The following is a 14779-nucleotide window of genomic DNA, read 5'->3' as shown; positions in this document are numbered from 1 at the left end:
AGGCCGCACAGAGGAAGAAAATGTGGGGGAGCCCCTTGGGAGCGGAGGTCCCAGCTCCCCGCGCTGGGGACTGAGCGGAGGTCCCCTTCGGATCAGCAACCATTTTGGGCCGCGGGAGCCACTCGGCCGCCGCGTCCACGGTTTGCCCATCCAGTTGCCCTCCTGGTCCCGGCCCCGGCTAAGGCTGCAGGCACGGCGGCCCGAGAGGCGGCCCGGGCCGGCCGGGGGCTGCGAGGGCGCCGCCTGAAGCCCCCTCCCCGGGGCCGCGAGAGCCGCGGTGGGATCGCCATCATGGCGGCCTCCGGGCGGGGAAGCCGGGCCGTGCGTCGCGTGCGTGCCTCCTCCCTCCCCTCCCCCTCCTCGGCGGCGGCGGCGGCGGCAGAGGCGGCAGCGCTCGCCATTGCCGCTGGTGGCAGGAGGCTGCGAGGAGCCGGCGCGGTCGCAGTCTCCACGGCGCAGGCCCACGGTAGCGCAGCCGCTCTGAGGTGAGTGCCCTACCGCGCAATCTCCAGCTATTTCAGCCCCGGCGCAGCCGCAACACGCCGCCCGCCCGCCGGCCGGCCGGCCCGCCCCGCAGCCGGCACCCTGCCGCCCCCGGCTCGGGGCCTGGGCCCCCGCCGGATTCGGCCTGCCTGGGGCGGGGGGCCCGGGCCCGGCCCAGCCAAACCGCCACCCCGAGGATGCGCAGGCCGCACTAGGCCCCAGGCGTCCTGGCGGGCTCGAGAGGGAGGCGGCTGCCCTCCCGAGAGCCCCAGGGTTCCGGCCTCCCCTGCCGCCTCGGGTTCTCCGGGCCGCGGCCTTCTCCGCGCCGTGGAACCCCGGGCCTGGCCTTCCCCCACGGGCTCGGGAGCGGGCGGCCCGGGAGAGCGCGCCGGGCCCGGGAGCGGGAGGTGGGTGGGCTGCGCGGGACCGGAGCGGCGGCTCGGCGCTCGCCTCCTCGGCTCTTCCCGGGTCTCGTCCGCCGGCGGCGCGGCACGGCCGGGCGGGGCGCGGGAGCGGCTGTCTCTGGCGGGAGAGGAGGCTGGTGGCTCGGCCGGGCGACCTCCGAGGCTTCCCTCCCGCCGGGGTGGCGTGGGCTGGTTACCCAGGTGGACTGGGGGGCGCCGAATATGGCGCGCTGCCCACCTTCTTGCAAGTTGCGATGAGGCGCCTAGGCGGCAGTTCGAGGAGGAGGGCGCAAAGTCCTTTTGTACGCAGAAATAAGGAGCGACATTGTGTTTTTTCCTCTCCGGCGGAGATGCCCACCGAGGGGCCTGGGTTCTTCCCGGGCCTGGCGTGGTGGTCCCTGGGGTCGGGGAGGGGGGAGGTGGCGCACCCCTCAGAACTGAACCTTTGCCTCGTTTGAAACGGGGTCTGGGGTGGTCTTGTGCTTGGTACTCTCCGTACCCCAGGCTTTCGTGGGTTCAGGGCTTTGCCATTGCATGTTTTGTAGTGATGTCCATCGCGTCTCTCACCTGTTGTCATTGCTGCTGGTCCCAGACGTGGTGCGGTGCACCTGACTGCCCACCAGAACTTGAAATTGTTAAAATACTTCATGTTGTTAGGGCTTCAAAGGATATCTGCTCCGTCCAGTTGGAGGAGCTGTTAACAGTTCGTCCCATCTTCCCAGCCATTAAAATATCGTGTACTAATTGTTTACGTTAGAGTTGGTATCGGTTGGGCAGAATTCTTTCAGTAGGCAGAGCAAAATTCACATTTTACTGAGTGTTTAAACGGTGTTTATTTGGGTGAAGGTCAGTGGGAGTGAGCCTGTCAGGTGGGACAGTGCTCTGTAGAAGAATGGGTACAGCTTTTGTCCTGGGGGGAGTGGTCCTTTTCCCTCCTAAATTCTTTTTCCTTTGGTCTTGAACAGTAAGTTGTTGGATTGTTCCTCACTCAAGGAAAGAGAAGAGGGTAACATTAGAGATACTTTTTTATAGGTGTGTTGGTTTGGGTTTTTTCATTCAGTTGTGTCCCGACTCCCTAACATTGTATGAAAGTTCTTGACAAGTTACCCTATAAGGTAGTGAAAATACGGTTAGTTATGAGCACGAAAGGAAATATATGGTCATCATGTGTATTTACTTTTAATTTGGGTGCTGAATTGTGTGCAGATTTTTTTGGGGGGTGTCAGAGGGCTTCTTTATTTTTTCTTCCTCTTTTTTGGGGGGCTGTTCTGTGGGATCTAACCCATGGCTTTGGACATGCAAAAAACCAATTGCTGCTGACCTACACTGGCAGCCTTGTTTCCTTTTCCTGATAGGAGTTAGACTTGCTTTCAGTTGGGTACCTGACCCAAACAAAAATAAAACAATAATCAGATTAAGAGTCTTTTAGCCCACCTTATTTAAAGTCTCTTGACTTCGTTATCTCAAACTCAACATGCAGAAGGGAAAATGACTTTTTGCCTAGTAGTGAGTGGTTCATATTCTCATTTAGCCACAACTAGCCAACTGAAGCTAGGTGTTTTCACAAAAATACTGTTAAGGGAAACTACAGGATTATAGAAGGGATTTCAGGTTTCCCTCAACCTTCGTATTTATTTCAGTGGAACCCAAGGTTGTGGCTTTTTTTTTTTTTTTAATTAAGGCATAATTACACACCCGTTGCTAATTTAGTCAGGGAGTTGAAGGCCATTTAAATCATTCCATGATTTAAGGGCATAAGTTGTATTGCTGGTAATCTATAGGTTTGACCAGACTCTGGGTTGTCTATAGACAAAGCTTTTTACGTGAAACAACTACGGGCAGGTGACTTTTAAGGGAAAATTAAGGTTCTTTTGATTTAGAATATATATGTATATACATATATATATATATGTATATATATATATAAAATCTATATAAAATAAAAAATATATATAAAATCTCACCAGTGCTAGGGTTAAAGGCATGCACCACCATGCCCAGCTGACATTTTTATATCTTTTTTTTTTTTTTTTTTTTTTTTGCAATAAGACATTCTGTAAATGTTTGTTGGAATAATAGTGATGATGAACAACGATTATTGAAGTTGGATTTTGTTTCAGTACAAAAAAATCAGCATAGAAAGTCATGTTGACTTATTTTTGTTTGCTTGTTTTGTTTGGGTTGGGGAGAGATAAACCTTCAGTCTTTAGAAAGGACAGTCTCCAGAAAACCTGTCAAGTCTGTCAGGTCCTTGAACAAGTGCAGTGAGTGCACCGTGCTGAAACACACTTGCTCATCTACTCAGTTGGAGGCTGAGGGGACCCTGTGTGCTGCTGAGACGTCCCATCTCTCCAGAAAATAAGATATTTTACTCACTTACTCTGGGACTGTGTATGATGCTCATATTATACACACACGTATATAATTTGGAAATCAATCTCAAATCTCACAAACACCAATCTGTAGTCTGGTGAAAGGCATTTAAGGAAATGTTCTGTTATAGAATGTTAGTTGTTTGTACTTTCATGTTTTCATTAAACTGTAAGAGCATTTTTTCAGCCCAAGCTTACCAAATACAACTTTTCCACCATCCCTTAGTAAAATAGCAGTTTAAAAAGGCACATGTTTGTGTTTCTTTTAGAATACATTGTTTGGGGCCTGGTGGTGTAGATCACTGGTAGAGCGAGTGCTTAACTGGAGCAGGGCATTGGGTTCAATCTCTAGCCCCTCTAAAAGTTGTTTAGACCAAGTGTAGTTTTTTTTTTTTTTTTTTTTTTTGTGGCTTGTGTATTATGTATCATGGTTTCTTACTTTCTTAAATTGTTTTATACGTGTGAGTGTTTGGTCTGTGTATGTCTGCACTGCTTGCAGGCCTGGTGCTAGAGGAGGCTAGAAGAGGGTAGGTATCACATCCCCCGCAGCTGGAGTTGCAGGTAGTTGTGAGCCGGTGTTCGGATACTGGGAACCAGACTTGGGTCCCTGGAAGAGCAGTATATACTCAGTACAGACTGCTGAGTCACCTCTTCAGACCCCTGTTTTAATTTTTTAGTATGTGTCTGTGTGTTTGATGTATCTGTGTTTATATATGGGGATGTACACGTTAGTACAGGTGCCTGAAGAGTCCAAAAGAAGGCATCACCCCCTGGAGCTGAAGTTAGAGGCGGCAGTGACCTACCCAGCTAGAGCACTGTGGTTCTCTGAAAGAGCAGGCAGTACTCCTAACCACTGAGCCATCTCCAGCCTGGTGGTGGTTTTTTTTTTTTAAAGATAAGAATTTGGAATTTGTGTATCCTTGGCTGGCCTAGAACTTGCTGTTTAGCTAGGGTTGACATTGAACTTTTAATCCTTCTGCCACTACCTTCTAATGCTGGGATTAAAGGCATGTGCGTTCTTGCATGGTAGACAAGCACTTTCAATATTTGAGCTACATCCTAGCCATTAATACTTATTCAAATACCCATCCTATTCAAAGGAGAAGAGGAGGCTGGGAGAGAAGTAGTAAAAGGGATTGAAACAAACCAATTCCAGGCGGTTTCAGACTACAGCTACACTAAACTTTGAAAACTTAATCTTGGAGCAACAGGAATGTTTTGAAGTTTGTGATATGGTGAAAACTTGGAAAGGGACTTTTTAACTGCTCGAGGAAAGCAAATGGAATAATTATGTATGTGTGTGTGTGTGTGTGTGTGTGTGTGTGTGTGTATCTGTCTGTCTGTCTGTCTCTCTCTCTCTGTCATGTCTTGGAGTGTAGCCCTCCCCCATACAGCAGAAGTAGGTTAATGTGTTTCAGCCTCTCCTCAATTTACTTTAGTTATCAAGACATCAGAGGCTTCGTTATGTGGTCCCTGTGCCTAAACTGTCCTAATGTGTTCACATTTACATGACATTAAACCACTTTTGAGCTGAAGAAAAACAAAAATGTAACTTTTTGGAGATACTCAAACACATTGTGGCTGGCCCTTAAGACAAGGCTGTATTGTACGCTCATCATGGTCACTCAGAAGATCACCGTGACTGAAGGGGTCTCCTGAAGCCCAGACTACATGGTCTGTTTTGCCTAGCACCAAGTAGTGTGCTTAAAACTCCACCTCTTAGCCGGGCGGTGGTGGCGCACGCCTTTAATCCCAGCACTCGGGAGGCAGAGCCAGGCGGATCGCTGTGAGTTCGAGGCCAGCCTGGGCTACCAAGTGAGCTCCAGGAAAGGCGCAAAACTACGCAGAGAAACCCTGTCTCGAAAAAACAAAAAAAAACAACAACAACAAAAAAAAAAAAACAAAAAAAAAACTCCACCTCTTACCACAGTATCATATAATTTCTTGAGGTAGCCTAAGTCATACCTACTAAGGGTGTGTATTTGCGGGTGTGCACATGTGTGGTTGGAATGATCACTGTGATTTGGAGGGGTGCAAATATTTTTTCAAAGAAGCTGCAGGAGCTATTCTTTGTATGGGTCATCTGTTTGGTGATTGCAGCTACTTGTGGGAATCATATTGCTTAGCATATGGTTAATGTAATTCAGGCTTGGGCCGGAATTATTTTTTAAATCCAGTCTAACTGATCTCCTTGGTTTCAGATGTGCAGTTTGGCTGATAATCTTGAGATCTTTTTAAATGGTGCCTGTTGGATAAACTACCCTGGACCCTTTCCAGAATGTTTTTGAAGAGTGAGCTTTGTATGCATATATGTTAAGACTATCTTTTAAAGTGCCTGCCTTTTACTGTTGGCAGTTGGAAGCTTTTTGGAACTTAGGAGAGTGCTGCTGCTGCTCCTGAATGTTAATGTCAGGCTGGCAGCTAACCTACAAAGAACAGGAGGAAGTGAAGAAACGTCTCTGTGAAACATTGCTTAAAGCTGTTTAAGCGTGGACTAGAAATGGCGAGCAGGAAACAGAGCTGAATTCTTGTTTTATGTTTAAAAGAGAGGCATCCCCTCTATTGAGAATTAAACTCCTTAAGAGTGTCCTCACTTAAGAGTTTTGCCATTGTTGAATTTACAGGCAGTCTGTATTTTAGGCCCATTTGAGGTACCAGAGCCACAAACCTTGGGCCAGGAGGGGAAAGATGAGCTCAGCTGTTCTACAATTTGTAGAAACTAAAATGGGGTAAAGAAAGTGATGTGGGAAGAGGAAGGAATTGTTTGGGGGACATTCCCTGTGACACAGGGAAAACAGAAATTAGGGAAGATTTATGTGTACTAAATAGAGGTTTGAGAAGGATTAGGCTGGAGGGAGGCTAACAGCAGTGCGACCTGAGAAATAGCAAATAGGTTTTACTTGTCCTTGAAGAGTGTAGAAGACGAAATTTCCACTTGAACTTTGATTGGGGAAGTTTGGGAGGCTGGTAATCTACTCACGAGTAGAGTGGATTTCTGTGGGCATCGGGGCCACAATGAGGCTTCAGCAGAGCGGGTGTTCCAGTTTCACTTTGTATTGGTGCTGAGTCCAGGCCCTTGGACCTGCCAGTCAAGCATGGTACCACTCAGCAACATCCCTAGCGATCACTCTGCTTTTTTGTTTGTTTGTTTTTTAAAGATTGCCATACACACTTTGGAGTAGTGGTGTTTGAGGCTTTTGGAGTGTCCTGTCAAAAGAGACAAATGCTGGGGCTTATGTGATTTGTGTGACTATTGAATTTAAGGAGTTAAGGACTGTTAGCAGTGATTAGTCGCGTTAGTGGGTGATTATGATTCCTTTAACATAAGGACTATGAAGGAAGGAGAGCTGACCCCACAAATTTTCCTCTGACCTGTGTGCATTTGTACACATCATGATAACCTGCATGTCCCTTGCTCCACTCAAGAAATTAAAATTTTTAGGAGGTAAGATGTCTTTTGTGTATGTGTATATTGTTTGCCCTGAATCTATCTGTCTGTCTGTCTGTCTATCTCTCTCTCTCTTTTTTTTTTTTTTTGGTTTTTTTTTTTTTTTTTTTTTTTGGTTTTTTTCAAGACAGGGTTTCTCTGTGTAGTATTGTGCCTTTCCTGGAACTCACGCTGTAGCCCAGGCTGGCCTTGAACTCAGAGATCCGCCTGCCTCCCAAGTGCTGGGATTAAAGGTGTGTGCCACCACCACCCTGGTTGCCTTGCATCTCTTAAAACACAAATTTATCTTGAGCTTTGAAGATTTATGATAATAGTATGATAAATACATTCTATAAAGTTTTTAGTTCTGGAGTTCAGGGATGTATTGTAACTGTAACTCTCACTCTTGAAATTACAGGCAAAATTTGTGTGTGTGTATGTGTGTGTGTGTGTCTATTAGATTTTTGAGAAGGGCCCAGTCTGGCTTTTATGAGATTCTTGCAGGCTCTTGACACACAAAAGTCAAGGGCCTTTTCAGTAATGTTAATGATGAAATCTGGTGATGCTTGTGTTGGCTAGTTGGCCGAAATAAGTTCCAGGGAGGGATTTTGAGTGGGCGTCCTAAGTGAGGAGCTTTGCTCTGAGGTACTTCTTAGAGATGGAGTAGGGACGCTTAGTGGAGGACAGGAGGAGAGCTAGAGCGAAGCTAAACAGTTGAAGAAATTGACCCGCTCGCTGTGGGTTTTTATTCTTCAGGACTCAAGCTAGTGTCTGACTGTTCATACACAGAGGATGCTTAGGCTTTGGGAGGGGGCAGTACTACTATTTTAAAGGAAAAATAGGTTTTTAAAGAAAACAAATTAGCTCGTAGATTATGTTCAGAAAAAATTTTAAGTTAAAAATTGCTTTCTTGAGCCGGGCGTGGTGGCGCACGCCTTTAATCCCAGCACTTGGGAGGCAGAGCCAGGCGGATCTCTGTGAGTTCGAGGCCAGCCTGGGCTACCAAGTGAGCTCCAGGAAAGGCGCAAAGCTACACAGAGAAACCCTGTCTCGAAAAAAAACCAAAAAAAAAAAAAAAATTGCTTTCTCTTATTTATTTGTTTGTTTGGTTGGTTGGTTGATTTTTCCAGACAGGGTTTCTCTGTGTAGCCTTGGCTGTCCTGGAACTCACTCTATAGATCAGACTGGTCTGGAACTCACAGAGATTCACCTGCCTTTGTGAATCTAAAAGTATACAATTGTTTCAGATTATTGATATATCGCAAGATATTTGCTCTCCCTACCTAGTTTATGTGGTCATGAAGTGAAAATACTATTGTTTTGTTTTGTTAGGGTCTTTGAAACATGAGTATAGAATAAATACTTTGAAATATTTTGATATTCAAGATAGTTTAATGCTAACACATTACTTACAAATAAATATCCCAAGCTAGGTGTGGTAGTGGATGCCTTTAATCTCAGCACTTGAGAGGCAGAGGCAGGTGGATCTCTGAGTTCCAGGATGGCCTGGTCTGCATAGTGAGTTCTAGGACAGCCAGGGCTACATAGAGAGACCCTGACTAAAACATAGACAGACAGACATTCCATACAAAAAAATCTGCTTAGTTCCCAGAGTAGTTCATTCTGAAATTTTAGATAATTGTTACTTTTTAGTTTTTTACTCAATCTTTGGCCTTTGAAATTAGATTAGGAGACAGTTTTTTATCAGTTCTTAGTTTCTGTGTGGTAATCTCTGTACATTCATTTTATTTATTTGGTGGTGCTGGGAAATTGAACCCAGAAAGTATCCTTGCTACAAGTCTTCTACCAGTAAGCCACGCCCTTAGCCCTAATCTTCACATTTTTGATTGCCATGCTCACAAATAATTAATACTGTTGACATTGTTTTTAGACTATCCTGAAGAAATACTGGCAGATACAGGAATGATGGATAGATAAGTTTTGGCTAATTTTAAACAGAGAAAGTTTATGTTACATAGTTTGTGGCTAGTTTGTGTTGATTAAAAATTTGACACATAATTATACTTATTTGGGGCTATAGTTGTATTGACTTAAATGTAAGTAGTGTATAGTAGTCCAGTCATAGTAGCTAGCACATTCAGCACCAAACACATTTATGTTGAAAATATTTAGAATCCTCTTTCCTTCCTATTCTGGCTCTGTGCTATTCTGTAGACATGAGAGCTTAATGCAGTTGTATTTTGTGCCTGTTAGCCAGCCTCTGCGCATCCTTTTTACTGCTGGTTTCCTTCTGCCAACTCTTCTCCTTCTGCACCTGTTGAATATGGGTGAGGATACATGAGTTTTGTCGTCCTCTGCTGGCCTGTTTCACTTGTTAGAACAAGTCATGCATGTTGCTCTAAAGTGGATTATTGTGTGCACTAATCTACAAGGATCCAAATAGAAGGAAAGTATTTTGTCGGTTCCTTAGGTCCCCTCCCTCCCTCCCTCCTTCTCTCTCTCTCTCCCTCTCCCTTTGTCTCCTTCCCTCCTTCCCTCCCTCCCCCCTTTGGGTCATTAAGTAGTTATGAAATAAAAGTTTTAGTGAGCAATTTCCCATATAAAAAGCCCGCATATCGAGGAATCAGCAGGGTTTGCTAAGTCGGTGTACCATCACTGAGTCAGCACCGCGGCCTGCAGTAGGCATGAGTACTGAATATAAGCAAGAAATGGCCCTGATCTATAGCTAACTATAGTGTGGCTGCTGAAATTTTGCCTTTCTTTAATTTTTGGTTTTATAAAATTTCTTGTGAATAAAAGTTACTTCTAAGCCGGGCGGTGGAGGCGCACGCCTTTAATCCCAGCACTCGGGAGGCAGAGGCAGGCGGATCTCTGTGAGTTCGAGGCCAGCCTGGGCTACCAAGTGAGCTCCAGGAAAGGCGCAAAGCTACACAGAGAAACCCTGTCTCGAAAAACAAAAAAAAAAAAACAAAAAAAAAAAGTTACTTCTAAAATGAATTCTGCATCTGTTATGTTAATAACTATATTTACTGAATGTAAACATACATGTAATATGAATTCACTATAGAAAAGTAAAAGAAACGTAACTATCATGTAAAGAACACTTTAATATATTTCATTTTTTAAATTATTATATTGTGTGTGTGTGTGTGTGTGTGTGAGAGAGAGAGAGAGAGAGAGAGAGAGAGAGAGAGAGAGAGAGAGAAAGAGAAGAGAAGACAACACAACCTGGAGAAGCCTGTTCTCTCCATCATGTGGGTGTCAAGGTTTTAACTCAAGTCCTTAGACTTTATGCACTGAGCAATCTTACCAGCTTAATAGATATGATTTTAGATCATTTCCTAGGTGTACATGTACACACAGTCCATATATCATTGTATTTGATAGAGAATAATACAGTATATACTACCTTAGACCATCTTCAATGTATTTGATATCACCAATTTATTTTTGTCCTAGAACTTTTTTTCTTTTCTTTTCGAGACAAGGTTTCTCTGTAGTTTTGGTGCCTGTCCTGGATCTCACTTTGTAGACTGGCTGGCCTTGAACTCACAAAGATTCACCTGACTCTGCTTCCCAAGTGCTGGAATTAAAGGTGTATACTTTCTCATATTTTCTTTTTGAGATAGGATATCTCTATGTAGTTCTGGATGTCTTGGAACTCTTTTTGTGAACTGGGCTGGCCTTGAACTCAGATCCTTGAGCCTCTGCCTCCAGAGTGCTGGGATTACAGGCACCACTGTACCCAGCTCCCTGAATTTTTTTTCTTTTCCTTCCTTTCCTTTCCTTCCCTCCCTCCCTCCCTCCCTCTCCTTCCTTTTTTCTTCCTTTTTTGTCTTCTTTTTCAAGACAAGGTTTCTCTGTGTAACAGTCCTGGCTGTCCTGGATCTCAATTTGTATACCACAGTGGCCTCAAACTCAGAGATCTGTCTTCCTCAGTCTCCCAAAGTGCTGGGATTAAAGGTGTGAGCCACTACTGCCTGGCCAGTATTTTATATCTTTATTGCATTCACCTACTTTCAAACTTTAAAAATATTTAAAACTTTATTTTTTGTTTAAAACCCATATAAGCTGGGCATGGTAGCACAATCTTGTCTTTATATTCTGTGGTAGCTCTAGTAGGATAGGAAGTTCAAGGTCAACCAGAGCGCACAGGGAGTCCGAGACTATTGTGGGCTATGTGAGATTCTGCCTAAATATGTTCACTAAGCGTATTTTAGTCTTGACCTACACAGGGCTACGGTAATGTCAGTGAAATCTAACTCTACCTTTCTACCACTTAAGGTCCAGGGATTGTTACCTTGTAATGACAATGCTGCTTTCTGAATCCTTCCGGAAGGACCTGACAGAGGTATTGATATCTACTTCCTCAGAAACTTGTGCATAGTAGTTATTTACTTTGTGTGTGTGTGTGTGTGTGTGTGTGTGTGTGTGTGTGTGTGTGTGTGTGTGTGTGTGTGCTGTTGGTAATCAGAAAATACACTATGAACATCTACTCAATTACTAACTCTTTTGGCGTTAGGATTACAAGACATTGTAAAATTACATGCATGGACACACATGGTTAAGAAAAGGCTGGAAAATGAAGGAGTTTGGATAAAACTCCTGGGAAATGATAGAACAGAGAGCTAGGGCAGAAGGAACAGTGCTTCAGGTTCAAGGAAATAGGGCTGCTACAAAGTGGGTTTTGTCTTCATCCTCAGTTTGTTGTGAATAGGAGGTTAGAGACATCCGGAGCTGCACTGGGAGGCATATGCCTGTAGTTCCAGCACACACGGAGGCAAGAAGATCGAGACTTCAAGGCTGGCTAGGGTGACTTCTCAAAATGAGAGTGTGTGGTGACATCTTTTATACCAGCACTCGGGAGGCAGAGGCTGACAGATCTTTTGGGAGTTCAAAGCCAGCCTGGTCTACAAAGTGAGTTCCAGGACAACCAGGGCTACACAGAGAAACCCTGTCTTGAAAAACAAAAAGTGAAGTGTCCCTTTCTCTCTGAGCATCTTCAGTGACAGAAAGCCTAATACTGCCTGTCAGAGTTCAGCCAGTCTTGGAGACCTGGAGCTGACCAGAAATGTAATTTCAGGCTTGGGATGGTAAAACACCTGACAGGCAAAGCCCAATGATCCATGTTTAATTCTCAGGGCCCACATAAGAACGCTGAATGCTAGTGTGTGCATCTGTGATCCTGGCACTTCTGCCAAGCATGTTCCTGCCCACATATTCACACAAAACTACTATGTATATGAGTGCTCTACTTGAATGTATGCCTGCAGACTAGAAGAGGGCATCAGTCCCATTACAGACAGTTGTGAGCCACCATGTGGTGCTGGGAATTGAACTCAGAACCTCTGGAAGAGCAGCCAGTGCTTTTAACTGCTGAGCCATCTCTCCAGCCCTCATGTTTGTTTATTTATTTATTTATTTATTTATTTATTTATTTATTTATTTATTTATTTATTTATTTATTTATTTATTTATTTATTTATTTATTTATTTTGAGACAGGGTTTCTTTGTGTAGCTTTGGAGCCTGTCCTGGAACTCACTCTGTAGACCAGGCTTTAACTTGAACTGAAATTGCACCTTAGAATTTTTTTCTGTGGATCTTCTGTTCTCTGGGGTTTCCAAAAACAAGTCTAGTTTCCATTTTGTTACAATATTGTCTCCATTCTAGTTCAGCTATTCTTATATCCCTTAGCCTTCCTGGGAAGAAAAGCAAGTGTGTTAGAAAAATAAGGTTGTGGAGGAAGGGCTGTATTATGTTCCTAGGACTGTTCTATCCAATTAACAAAAGCTTAATGCTTTGAAGGAAAAGAAATGTATCCACTCCAGAGAGATGTGTGAGTGGGTAAAGTCATGGTGTGAGCTTAGCAACAGTTGGGATACCCAGAACACATGTGGAAGCTGGGTAGGAGGCAGAGGTAGGATCCTTGGGTAAACTAGCTAGTGAGACTGGCTGGAGTTGACTAGCTCTGGGTTCAGCAAGAGACCTTGTCTGTGTCAGTAAAGTGGAACTTGATTGGGGAAGACACCTGACATCAACTTTGGGCAGTCACATGCATGTACACATGCGTGCATGTCTGAACCTACATGTGTAATTACATACATGCATACTACTCACAGATTATTATGCATTGTAAAAAGCTTTTGTTTAATGTGGGTTATATATTGTTTGTTTGTTTGTTTTTGTTTTTGTTTTTCAAGACAGGCTTTCTCTGTAGCTTTGCACCTTTCCTGGAACTCACTCTGTAGCCCAGGCTGGCATCGAACTCAGGGAGATTCACCTGCCTTTGCCTCCCAAATGCAGGGATTGGGATTAAAGGCGTGCGCCACCACCGCCTGGCCAATGTGGGTTATATTTTTGATATTTGTCATATTAAATACTAAAATGGAAATTTCAAAAATGTTTGTTAATTTAAAAATACCAATAATAAATGTACAACATGTTGAAATTTTTTTATTTCTTTGGTTAAAGTATAAGAAGCTATCTCAATCAGATCACTCACACACACACACACACACACACACACACACACACACACACACGTTACAAACATCCCACACAAGTTGAGAAGAGCCTTTTTAGGTACTTGTGGATATTATTCTTAGATATTAAACCCAAACTCCATAACATTAGCTTCTTTTTTTTTTTTTTTTTTTTTTTCCCGAGACAGGGTTTCTCTTTCTCTGTGTAGTTTTGTACCTTTCCTGGGACTCACTTGGTAGCCCAGGCTGGCCTCGAACTCACAGAGATCGCCTGGCTCTGCCTCCCAAGTGCTGGGATTAAAGGCGTGCGCCACCAACGCCCGGCTAACATTAGCTTCTTGAACATGAGGTATAAAGTAGAATATGAAATCATAACTTTACTTTTCTTAAAATCTATTTGATTGTCATATACCTTGGATGGATGTTTGCTGAGACAGAGTCTGACTTGTCCAGCCTGCCTACAACTCCTAGGCTCATGATCCTCTTGCCTCTGCGTTCCTGATGCTGGACCTGCCACTAAGCCTAGCCACAATGGGTCTTTTAACTCAAGAATGACCTTGTGGGTATCTGACATGGGTAATTTGGAAAATAGTTCACTGAGTTATGTAGATCTTATAAATACTGACACAAGCATTTATTAATATCTCCATTATTTGATCAGAAAAGACTTAAGTAATGAAAAGTTATCAGGCTTACTGGAGTAGATACAAAATTTTCCAAAATTCTATCACTTGAAATACCAGATTTTGTCATTGGCAGTTTGTAACAGGTTCACTTACAGTTTTTGAGAAAAATCCTGTGCAGGACTTAATATCATATAGTTTGTTAGCCATTTTATCAAAGAAAAGTGATAACTGTTTTGGAAAAAAAGGTTGCTAATTTAGTTTGCAACTCAAACCATGCCCCACCATGCTTTGATGACCTGTGACCTGTTGTCACAAGGACAGAAATACTTGTGCATACTTTGCGTCTGTTGAGCATTAAGAGGCAGAAAGGGTGGGTGTTCGATTAACTAGTAGTAGTTGGAGCCAAGGTTCACACCTGTTGTGTATTATCCCATTACTCAGGAGGCTAAGGCAGCAGGGTTATTGTGAGCTCAAGGGCTGCACAGGGAGTTCCAGGCCATCAGGGGCTGTCTCAAAAACCCAAATAAAGGAGGTGTATGACATTCACCTTTATTTAATCCCAGCACTCAGGAGGCAATGGCAGGGGATTATCTGTGAGTTCAAGGCCAGCGTTGTCTACATACGGAGTTCCAGACCCTCCCAGGGCTACATAGTGAAACCCTATACCCCAAAATTAAATAATTTTTACTCTTTCTTCAAGTGCATGCTTAAATAAAGTCTCCCTCTTTGCTGTGAGCACGTGAAAATGAAGATTATATGGCTGCTAGTCAATCCAGTATGGCACTGTTGTATTGGATTGTCCTATGTTAGTACCCTGATTCCACCATTGCTGCTGCATCCTAAATGTTAATTGAAAGGGGGGGGGGGCACGCGTGGCATATTAGTTACCATGAAAGTAGTTTGTTTGTACAGTGTTCTGCCTGCATGGATGTATGCCTGCAGGCCGGAAGAGGGCACCAGATCTCATTATAGATGGTTGCTGGGACTCGAACTCAAGACCCCTAGAAGAACAACCAGTGCTC

General features: G+C 44.0%; 1 protein-coding gene across 11 annotated transcripts in view; it reads left to right on the top strand.

The window, feature by feature from the left end:
• Positions 1 to 312: 312 nt before the first annotated feature.
• The window catches only part of Nrf1 (nuclear respiratory factor 1), a 111579-nt gene continuing 97112 nt past the window's right edge, over positions 313 to 14779 (top strand). For 5 of the 11 annotated variants that reach the window (XM_076566575.1, XM_076566574.1, XM_076566568.1 and 2 more), the window contains exon 1: positions 355 to 485. The gene's annotated coding sequence lies outside the window, so the exon portion shown is untranslated. Of the gene's footprint in view, positions 486 to 10931; positions 10999 to 14779 lie in introns of those variants that run through there. The other 6 variants (XM_076566573.1, XM_076566569.1, XM_076566578.1 and 3 more) reach the window with 6 other exon arrangements.

This window comes from Peromyscus maniculatus, chromosome 3, assembly GCF_049852395.1.
Source record: "Peromyscus maniculatus bairdii isolate BWxNUB_F1_BW_parent chromosome 3, HU_Pman_BW_mat_3.1, whole genome shotgun sequence".
In the NCBI taxonomy this organism is placed as follows: Eukaryota; Metazoa; Chordata; class Mammalia; order Rodentia; family Cricetidae; genus Peromyscus; species Peromyscus maniculatus.
The sequence above is the reverse complement of the archived record's forward strand: the minus strand, read 5'-3'. Positions and strand labels throughout refer to the sequence as shown.